Raw genomic sequence first — 9,792 nt, 5'->3', positions numbered from 1 at the left:
AAAAAAAAAAAAAAACCCTATTTCAAAATTTTTTTTCATGTACATGAAAAAACATATTCCAAAGTTCAAAATCTGTGTATACTCCTTTGTCCATTAATTATAAAATTAAATATATGTTGGACATCAATAATAGTTAATATTAATTAAATTATATGAATATTTCTTGTGTCCTTAAAGATTATTTGTAATCATTGATTAACCCTATTTTATTCACTCTCTTACTATAAGAGGTGTCCTTAAAGTATTAGAGGCCAGTCAATCAATGTATCACAGTGCCTTCATTCTCTCTTCCATAAAACATTTGAAAAGCAAATTTAAAGTACAGAGTCAGGGCTGGCGAGATGGCTCACCAGGTAAGAGCACTGACTACTCTTCCGGAGGTCCTGCGTTCAAATCCCAGCAACCACATGGTGACTCACGACCACCCGTAATGAGATCTGACACCCTCTTCTGGTGCATCTGAAGACAGCTACAGTGTACTTACGTATAATAATAAGTAAATCTTGTACTTATGTATAATAATAAATAAATCTTTCTTAAAAATAAGTACAGAGTTGGGGGAAAGGGGGAAAGAGACATAGACACAGAGAACAAACTTGAGGGCTTGACTCTGATGCAGTACTCCTAGCATCCCCTGGACCGCCATCATCACAAGATTCTCATGCTTATTTCACTCTACACTGGTGTCTAGGAACGCTTTGCTGGAGGTGTGTAGAGGCGAAAACTGATCGGGTTACCTCATTCATTCAGTTGCTCTTTTACATGTAATGGACAACTGTTGCTCCGCTGCCAAAAGAAAAGCGAACACTTAGTTCTTCCCTCTCTGAGACCATGATCTGGGGGAAGAGGTGGACACGGAATGCACGGGAACCTGGATCTATCCCCAGCACCAACCATAGAGACCTCAACAACATCCATAAAGGACTTCACTAGGGAGAGTCATTCCAGGGAGGGTGTGTACGGCAGGGACCACTAAGACTCCCCAAAGAAAGCAACAGTTAGTTCATCGGAGTCTTAAAGGGCAGGTATGAGTTGAGCCAAAGGCACATCTGTTTTACCTCAAGTGACCACGAGGGAGCAGTATATTGAGGAGCTGGATGCCTTGTAAGACGGGAGCAGCTAAAAGAGTTGGGTAGGTAGAAGGCAGGTCAATAGGGGTCTTGCCAGCTACCTAAAGACTTTCAGCTTCATCCCACGAGACCCTGGGAGATTTGTTCTTTGGCTGCAAACTGGAAAATGGATAAGGGTTCAGTGAGAGGTAAGAGATGGGGTTGTTTAAAAACTTAGGTAGTGACAGCTACCTACCAGCTGAGGATGTCCTACAAGGTGACTTGAGTTGAAGTTTAGCACTATCCTTCACTCTGTCCACTCCTTCATTGCATTTAGTATCTAGCCTCATCCAAGCGACCTAACACTCAAAGTGCTTAGTTACGGCTGCTGCTTTCTTTACTCTTTGTGTGTTTAGGGAAGGATCCATTATCTGACTCCTTTTTTTCCATTGGCTATTTTCTTTATTTACATTTCAAATGTTATTTGTCCTCCCATCCCCCTATTCCATTCTCCCTCCCCCTGCTTCAGTGAGGGTGTTCCCCCACCCACCCACCCACTTCCTCCTCCCCACCCTGGCAATCTGACTCCTTTCTTCTTTCTCTAAAGCATCAAATATGGAAAGTTAGTATCTGGCGTACAAACCTTTGTCTAATGCAGGCTCCCCACTTTCCTACCTGTACTCGCTGAGATGCTGTGTCCTGAGCTCATTGCTGAACACACACACACACACACACACACACACACACACACACACACACCCTGATGCTTTTAACTCAATAGAAAAAAGTGCATGTCAATTAAAATATTAAGATATAGCTGAGCTGTGGTAGTACACGCCTTTAATCCCAGCACTTGGGAGACTGAGGCAGATGGATTTCTGAGTTTGAGGCCAGCCTGGTCTACAGAGTGAGTTCCAGGACAGCCAGAGCTACACAGAGAAACCCTATCTTGAAAAACCAAAAAATATATACGTATATATTAAAATATAAAATTAAACATTTATTTATGTATTTGGGTGTTATCACTGGCATGCATACATGTGTACCACAAACATGCCTGGTGTGGGCATTGACCAGAAAAGGATGTGAAGTTCCCTTGAACTGGAGTTACAAGAGGATGTGAGCTTTCTTATCGGTGTTGAGAACCAAACCCCGATTCTCTGCAAAAACAGCAAGTGCTCTTCAGCACTGAGCATAGCAGCACTCCAGCTGCTATGATAAAATGTTAATGGTTATAGATCATCTCAGTGTGTGGATTGTATTACAGTCTAATTCAACATGCCACTATGCATAAAGTTTTGTATTAGAAAATAAAGTGTATAATAAATAAAGTATTTCATTGTAAAAAGAAGTTATGAACAGTTTGGACATGAAATTTGGGGATCCTGAGGATTGTTTTTTTTTAAGATAATTACTGGAAGCAAATCTAGGCTCATAATGCATAGTGCTAATTTGATTTGAAAAAAAAAAGTACCAGTCAATAATCCCTGCATGGTAGAGCTTGAAAAAAAAAATATGGAGTTTGAGGCTAGCCTGGACTACACAATAAGACCCCGCCTCAAAAGGTAACTCAGTGGTAGAATACTTTCCTAGACAAAGGTTGGATGCCTGTTCCACAAAAAAAGTATGTGTATGTGCATCCATGTGCATGCACACATGTGTGCATAGTGTGTGCACATGTGTGTGCATGCATGTGATTACACATGTATGCATGCATGTGCACCAAATTTACATTTCTACTGGCAACATATGAGTACCCACTTTAACTAGAAAACATTGAAAATGAAATTATTTAGGGGATAAAATGTGACTATTTCTACTTGATTCTGGTTCTCCTTAATATTAGAGCATAGTCTTTATAAATGTGAAGGGTGTAACCGCATTTAACAAGTCTTAACACTGATCTGTGTCATTCCTTATTATTTAGTATAAAGTTCATTTAGGAGCAAGTTAATTTTAGTTAGGAAAGTTAGAAAGAAAACTAAATAAAAGTGATTTCAATTTGGCTAGAGAAAACACAAGAGGGCAATCTTGCACAGCAATAAAATGTTTGCATAAGATGAAAAATAACTCAATATTTTTAATCAACTGTGAGTTTTTCAATAGAAAATGTGTACAGTTTGATTACTATGTATTGTCCTTCTATTAACTTATAAAAGAGTAAATTTGCAAAGGGAATTTACCATTGATGTCCATATAATGAATTCTTGACTAGAATTGTGCTGACCTTGTTTTTAAATCCTGGGGGGGAGGGAAATCTATTTTTATTTGACTATATGTTGGTTTCAATTTCTAGAAAAGCAAAAGATAAATGGGGACACAAAACATTTTTTCTGTAGAATTTGGTATAAATATTACACATAAAGATGAAACTGGGTATGTATGTGTGTGTGTGTAAGTGTGCATGTGTGTGTGGATGTGGATGTGTGTTGTTGTTGTTGTTGTTGTTGTTTCTCTGTTTTATTTTGTGACAGCTATCCTTATGTTGCCTAGGCTGCTCTCCTGACTCAACCTCCTGAATTCAGAGATTACAGACCTGTGCTACCATGCCCGATAAGGCTTTTTTCTTTCTTTTCTTTTATTCATTTTGTTGTTTTAATTATACATGTGGAGGTAGGGGTACATGCACATGAGTGTAGGTGCCCACAGATTCCAGAAGAGAGTTATTGAGTTGTTATTTTGGGTGCTGGAAACTGAACTCAAATCCTGTGGAAGAGCAGTGTAGGCTCTTAACCAACAAAGCTCCTTTCCATCCCAGGTTTTACATCCCAGGGATGCAGGGATGGTTCAATATATGGAAATCCATCAACGCAATCCACTATATAAACAAATGCAAAGAAGAAAATTATGTGATCATCTCATTAGATGCTGAGAAAGCATTTGACAAAATCCAACACCCCTTTATCTTAAAAGTCTTGGAGAGATCAGGAATTCAAAGCCCATACCTAAACATAGTAAAAACAATATACAGCAAACCAACAGCCAACATCAGATTAAATAGAGAGAAACTTGAAGCAGTCCTTCTAAAATCAGGGACTAGACAAGGCTGCCCAATCTCTCTCTATTTATTCAATATAGTACTAGAAGTTCTAGCCAGAGCAATTAGACAACAAAAGGAGGTCAAAGGGATACAAATTGGAAAGGAAGAAGTCAAGGTACCACTATTTGCAGATGATATGATAGTATACATAAGCAACCCCAGAAAATTCTATTGGAGAACTTCTACAGCTGATAAACAACTTCAGCAAAATGGCTGGATATAAAATTAACTCAAATAAATCAGTAGCCTTCCTCTATACAAAGGATAAATGGGCTGAGAAAGAAATTAAGGAAACAACACCCTTCACAATAGTCACACATAACATAAAATACCTTGGTGTGACTCTAACTAAGCAAGTAAAAGATCTGTATGACAAGAACTTCAAGTCCCTGAAGAAAGAAATTGAAGAAAACCTCAGAAGATGGAAAGATCTCCCATGCTCATGGATAGGTGGGATTAACATAGTAAAAATGGCCACCTTACCAAAAGCAAACTACAGGTTAAATGCAATCCCTATCAAAATCCCAAGGTCATTTTTAATTAAATAAATTAATAAATCACTAAAGAAAAAAATCCCAATGATTTAGTCAAGAAGAGTTTAGTCACTTCCCAAGAATGTTCTGACACTTAAGTAAAATGCTCTGGAAAATGAAGGTCATGGGAAAATGGCAAGTTCAGGTGGTAATACACTTGAGCACGCACAGACTCTTCTAGATCTTGATTTGCAGGTGCAGTGCCAGCTTCCTTTATCCCACTCCAATCAGATTTGGAGCTTTGATGGAGCTTTGATGGCAAACAGCATGGGGAGGTGGAGGAGTGGAAGCCATATGATTCAGTGACCGTGTCCCCGGTACTAACAAGCAGCATAGCACCATAGCTAATTGTGGAGTTTCATCCCCAGTTTCTACCATGACTTTCTTGGGCTTAGACCTTATTACTTCACCCACTCTGAGCTGTCTTTTCCTTATCTGAATAATGCAGTTATAATGGTTAAAAACCCATCATCCCACCATGAAAAGCTGTGAGACTGAAATCAGCAGGAAATGCTTGGAGCTGCTTGTCTGTTTCAAGGTAAGCTTCATTTAAGTATTTTTCTCTTCTACATGCCAACCCTCAGGGAATCTCTAAAGGAAATTATGGTCCAGCCATCAGAAAATGGGATACAGGTAAGAATGCTGTTAAATGCAAAAGGGAAAAATTAGCACAGACTACAAGAAGATAAACTCAGTTTATAACTGTTTTTCTTTTTTTTTTTTCTTAAAGATTTATTTATTCATTATATGTCAGTACACTGTAGCTGTCTTCAGACGCACCAGAAGAGGGCGTCAGAACTCATTACGGGTGGTTGTAAGCTACCATGTGGTTGCTGGGATTTGAACTCATGACCTTCTGAAGAGCAGTTGGTGCTCTTACCCGCTGAGCCATCTCACCAGCCCTATAACTGTTTTTCAAGATACATTTGGCCAGAGCCTTTCTTAAGTTCCTAGAGAAAAGGAAAGGGTAATTAGCAGCATGCATGCACACACACGCAAATGTGCATGCGCGCGCGCGCACACACACACACACACACACACACACACTTCTCAAATATATATATATTTTAATATGTATAGATCTTACATATATCACATGTGTATATGTATATACATACATACACACACATATAAACACACATACATTTACATAAGGCTCTATATTTATCCCAGGCTGGACTTGCATGTTCCTTGACCTTGAGCATTTGACATTACTGTGATGTGTCACTATTTCCCATTCATGTCATGGTGAGGATGGAACCAAGGGCTTTATGCATGCTAGGCAAGCACGTTTCCATCTTGAACTACATTCCCAGCCAATAACTATAGCAACTTAATGAGTGCTTCGAGAGCGGCTTATGTGACCTAAGTAGAAAGCCCTGCTGACTTGTTCCTCCATTTTGAGAGACCCTCAGAACTGGCTTCTGTTCAATAGCCATAAATGCCTTTGTTAAAGAGTCTCAGTGTCAGGCTGGGCTGCGATGGTGCTCACTTTTAATCCCAGCAAAGGCAGGCAGGTATCTGTGAATTTGAGATCAGCCTGGTCTACAGAGTGAGTCCCAGGACAGCCAGGGATCAATCAATACAAACAAACAAAAAACAAATGAGAGGGACAGGCAGGAAGGGGAGGGCAAAATTAAAATATTGTCTTAGTGAGGGTTTTACTGCTGTGAACAGACACCATGGCCAAGCCAACTCTTTTTTTTTTTTTTTTTTGAGAGACTTATTTTATGTATATGAAGACATCATCTTCAGACACACTAAAAAGAGGCACTGGATTCCATTTCAGATGGTTGTGAGCTACTATATGGTTCCTGGGAACTGAACTCAGGACCTCCGGAAGAGCAGTCAGTGCCTTTAACTGCTGAGCCATCTCTCCAGCCCCCCAAGGCAACTCTTATAAGGAGAACATTTAATTGGGGCTGGCTTACAGGTTCAGAGGTTCAGTCCATTATCATCAAGGCAGGAAGGATGTCAGTGTCCAGGCAGGCATGGTGTAGGAGGAGTTAAGAATGCTCCTTCTTGTTCTGAAGGCAAACAGGAGAAGACTGGCTTCCAGGGAGCTAGGATGAGGCCTTAAAGCCCACACCCACAATGACACACTTCCTCCAACAAGGCCACACCTCCTAATAGTACCACTCCCTGCGCCAAGCATATTCAAATCATCACCAGTATGCATTAAACACATGCCACTCCTTTGTGATCTGACTTAAAATGTAAAGATAAACTGTATTACGACAATATAACAGTTTGCTGTGTGCTCCTCCACAATGGAGTAGTCCACTCCTCAGTCTTGCTCTTGATAGTCTGCGAACACAGCTCTCCAACATTAAAGCCTACCTCTTTCCATACTTTTCTACAAGTCTTTTTTGATTGTTAATACAGTAAGTCTTTGAACACACTAACAGCATGTATCAGCTCTATGAATGAAGGGTTTTTTTCATCCTGGAAGCACCATATCAATGTCTGGTTCTATTTGTAGCTCAAGACTGATCCCACAGGTACCTCAGTGTGCTCAGGGAACAAACAACATAAGCCCTCCTCAAGTAGTTGATGTATGCACTCATAGAATTCCTGAGGCTTTAGGAGGAAGGAACAGTGAAGAGCAGCCCAACTGTGGTAAGAGAATGGCTAGCAGCAGTATTGATGATAGCTAGAAGGTAGAAGCAACCCAAATGTCCAGCAACGCAAAGATGGATAAATAAAATATAATCTATACATACAATGGAGTACTACTAGGTCTTTAAAAAGAGTGAAGTTCCAATACATGCTACAACTTGCATGAACCTTAAAGATATTGTGTTGATTATATTTAAGCCATACACAAAGTGGTAGTGACAGAAATTATGATCATAGATGCCAGGGCTAAGGAGAAAAGAGAGTGAGATGTTCTCACCTGTGGCACAGTTTCTGTAAAGACAGTAGTTTAAACGAGTCTGATGCAGGTGAAATACATAATGAACAATGGTGAGAATGATACCTTTTCTTATACAGCAGTACCACAAGGACATACATATGAGAAGGAAAACAACTGTCCAGGCATCATGGGCTGCCTGTATCTTGTGGACTATAAACATATGAGTATTGTTTCTGGTACACATCTAAGATACTAGCGTTTTTTTCAGTTTCTCTTTGCACATGCAGTTATCCCATCTTTTAACTACCATCTATTGGTCTCACCCTGTTATTCACAGCATTCTCTGTGTATGGGTACTGCGGTATTAATATAGGCGTTCTTCCTGTTGTTAACTCTGGGCTTGTGTCCTCTGCCTGGTGCCCTGCTGGTATGGGGGTTTGATACACCACTGTTAACCAGCGACTCCCATATTCTTGGACAGTGCTGTTGATCAGCTGGTGACTGTGTGTGTTTCTAGTGAGCTTTTGTTCTTGACACATGTCTTAGGATTCATTGCTGTGAAGAGACACCATGACCATAGCAACTTTACAAAGGAAAATATTTAATTAGGGTTGGCTTACAATTTCAGAGGTTTAGCTCATTATCCTTATGGAAGAAAACATGGCAATGTGCAGCCAGACATGGTGCTGGAGAAGTAGCTGAGAATTCTACATCTTGAATCAAAGGCAATAGTAGGAGACTGCATGCCACACTGGGCACAACTTTTTTTTTTTTTTTTTTTTTTTTTTACATTTTGTTTGTTAATTTTTTTTTGGATTAGATATTTTTCTTTATTAACATTTCAAATATTCCCCTTTTTCCAGGTCTCCCCTTCTGAAACTCCCTATCCTATTCCATCCCCCTTCCCCCATCCCTATGAGGGTGCTCCCTACCCACCTACTCCTGTCCTTTCACCCTGCATTCCCCTACACAGGGGCATCAAACACCCTTGCAAGGTCCTCTCCACCTACTGATGTCCAGCAAGGCCATCTTCTGCCACATATGTGGCCACCATCACGGGTCCCTCCATGTGTAATCTTTGGTTGGTGGTCCAGTCCCTGGAAGCTCCAGGAGGTCTGGCCTGTTGATACTGTTGGTCCCTCCATGGGGCTGAAACCACCGCTCCCCCCCACCCCCAGCTCCTTCAGTCCCTTCTCTAACTCCTCTATCAGGGACTCCCGAGATCAGTCCAATGGTTGGCTTCCAGCTTTCTCCTCTGTATTTGTCAGGCTCTGGCAGAGCCTCTCAGGAGACAGACAAATCAGGCTTCTATCAGCAAGCACTTCCACTGGGCACGACTTAAGCCCAGGAGACCTCAAAGCTGCACTCAACAGTGACACACTTCTTCCAATAAGGCCGCACCTACTCCAACTAGGCCACACCTCCTAATAGTGCCACTCCCTATGGGCCAAGCATCCAAACACATGAGTCTGTAGGAGTTGTACCTATTCAAACCACCACAGCAATGCAAGATGCTATCAGATACAACTGAAGCTTGTCTTCTGGACTCCTTCAAGAAGCCCTGAGCATAGGCTAACCTTAAAGCCCCTGGACAGCATAAGCTCCTTAGGGGAACTGCAGGGTAGAGAGGGGCTTCTGGTGTGAAAGAACTCCTGTATAAAACCAAAAGGAGCGCTGCCTAACCCCTCTCTCTTTCTAACACCTGCTTGGCCTTGTAAAGATATTTTCATCACTGAAAAAAGTACATACGGTGCTACACCCCGGGGATCTTGACATGAAAAGATAATTGTGAGTTTCAGCATGGGTAGAACTGCCAAAAGAGCTTGTTCTGTGATTCAAAAAGAGCTCAAGAGATACTGTTATTCATGAAACAGTGAAAGTTGTTCACAGGTACATTTATTATGTAAAGCTATCTAATAATCAACCCAGACCTTGCAATCTAAGAAAAGCAAGTAGATAACAAATATAAAAATGGTTTCCTTTGTAGGGGCCACTGCCAACAGAGCCACATTCCATCTGAGTTGAGTTGCGAATAAATGGCGTGATAAATAAATAAATGGTTATAATATCGAAAACTATATACAGCTTGTGATTTTGCTGTAACTTATTTTTTTAAATAGTAAGAAAAAAGGGCTAGGGAGATGGCTCAGCAGTTAAGAGCACTGACTACTCTTCCAGAGGTCCTGAGTTCGATTCCCAGTAACCACATGGTGGCTCACAACCATCTGTAATGGGATCTGATGCCCTCTCCTGGTGTGTCTGAAGGCAGCTACAGTGTACTCACATATATAAAATAAGTAAACCTTTAAAAAA

The 9,792-nt window shown here is 40.7% G+C and overlaps 1 long non-coding RNA gene across 3 annotated transcripts in view; it reads left to right on the top strand.

The window, feature by feature from the left end:
• LOC116084300 overlaps positions 1 to 9,557 on the top strand; it is a 51,961-nt gene extending 42,404 nt beyond the window's left edge. For all 3 annotated transcript variants that reach the window (XR_004116070.1, XR_004116072.1, XR_004116071.1), the window contains exons 2-3: positions 5,071 to 5,160; positions 9,467 to 9,557. This is a non-coding gene — a long non-coding RNA (uncharacterized LOC116084300). The remainder of the gene's footprint in view (positions 1 to 5,070; positions 5,161 to 9,466) is intronic.
• Positions 9,558 to 9,792: the final 235 nt, after the last annotated feature.

This window comes from Mastomys coucha, unplaced genomic scaffold (assembly GCF_008632895.1).
Source record: "Mastomys coucha isolate ucsf_1 unplaced genomic scaffold, UCSF_Mcou_1 pScaffold9, whole genome shotgun sequence".
Classification (NCBI taxonomy): domain Eukaryota; kingdom Metazoa; phylum Chordata; class Mammalia; order Rodentia; family Muridae; genus Mastomys; species Mastomys coucha.
The sequence above is the reverse complement of the archived record's forward strand: the minus strand, read 5'-3'. Positions and strand labels throughout refer to the sequence as shown.